The 1,338-nt window shown below is 38.3% G+C and overlaps 1 long non-coding RNA gene across 1 annotated transcript; it reads left to right on the plus strand.

Annotated features, from left to right (window-relative positions):
• The first annotated feature begins 438 nt into the window (after positions 1-438).
• Positions 439-932, plus strand: LOC149253513 (uncharacterized). Its single transcript, XR_016266209.1, has 2 exons — positions 439-475; positions 648-932. It is a non-coding gene; the product is annotated as an uncharacterized LOC149253513 (long non-coding RNA).
• Positions 933-1,338: the final 406 nt, after the last annotated feature.

Genomic DNA, 1,338 nt, shown 5'->3' on the forward strand with positions numbered 1-1,338 from the left:
ACGTCGTAATTGCTCCCTCGGTGTCCTGCCACAAGTGGTTTCATTTGGGTTGTGTGATTTCTCTGATTCTCTAATTTACAACCGGACTAAGACTTTACTCCAACGGAGAGGGTTTCAGTTTGGCCATACTTGTTTCGATGGAGAGCAGTGCCAAACCTTATCCTGCAGGCACCCTGCAACTTTTCCTTTCTTCCTTGATTTGGATGCATGCTTCCAGTTTTTGATTGCATTTCAAAAGTGTCCAAAAATACTTCTCTACTCATTCGGTCCACTATGCAGGGAATGTGTGTTTCCCCTAGCTTACCCATCTAGATGAGGATGAAATTGGATGTTATCGGGCTTGAGGAGGTAATAATAGTTATGACAAGGTCTGCTTTTGGGTTATTCCGTCTCACCCGATTTGAGCAGCTATTAACTTGATACATGTGTTTCTAGCGCAGATAGCCTTCGACATTCCAGTATTGCTTTGTCTCAGGTAATCTCACATATCCTCTAAGTACTAATTTAGTTCAACTTTAAGGGTTTTTACTTTAAAATCACTCTTTCTGCATCTACAGGTATCAAACTTTTCCGAAGTCTTTCACTTGTGGTTGTACTGGGTTCGGATGCTTCCTCCTTACTCATGGTTGCCACCTTCTTGTTTCCAGGTTGGTCTCATTACCAAACCCTACGGTAGTCTGTCTTTCTCGAATGTTTTCGTGAATATGGTGGCTATGCTTGTAATCTCTCTACTGAATGATATCCTGGCCTTTTTGGGTGGAAGCTTAGGCTACAAGTCGACCATAGTTTGTATTTGTTACTTTGCTTAAAAGGGGTTTTGGTTACTCGAAAAACTGGGTTGTTCCAAATTCTCCATGGCATAAACACATGTAGTTCTGGCCTCGCCAAGGGTTTGATTTTAATTAGTTTTAAAAAAGTCTGTAATTTTGATTTATATATACTTAAATTCCCATGGTTTAGAGCTCTTTTAGTTTTTGTTTGGCTTCCGATATTGAAGCTTGTCATTTTGTTTTCAATGGAATCTACAGAGCCTGAATATGGATTTACTGTTTCCGTTTGATTAAGTTATGAATATATTTATGGACTGTGTGAACTCATGTTTCTTTCTGGAATCGACCAAGTATTACTTCGAGCCCTTGCATTTGATAATGAGATTTCTTTCTGTAGTTAATAACTTAAACATTTGACAGTTTCCATATATGTGGTTTTGTTTCTCCATTTTGTGACTATCAGGAAAGAATTATGTCAGTTTGTTACATAATATTGTCACATGTTTTATAATGTGTACTGCATATAGTAGGCTCATGTATGAGTATAATATTAGCATTGCTCTGTCTG

Source organism: Pinus tabuliformis, chromosome 7, assembly GCF_031772625.1.
Source record: "Pinus tabuliformis cultivar Carrire ecotype Pingquan chromosome 7, CPIR1, whole genome shotgun sequence".
Taxonomy (NCBI): domain Eukaryota; kingdom Viridiplantae; phylum Streptophyta; class Pinopsida; order Pinales; family Pinaceae; genus Pinus; species Pinus tabuliformis.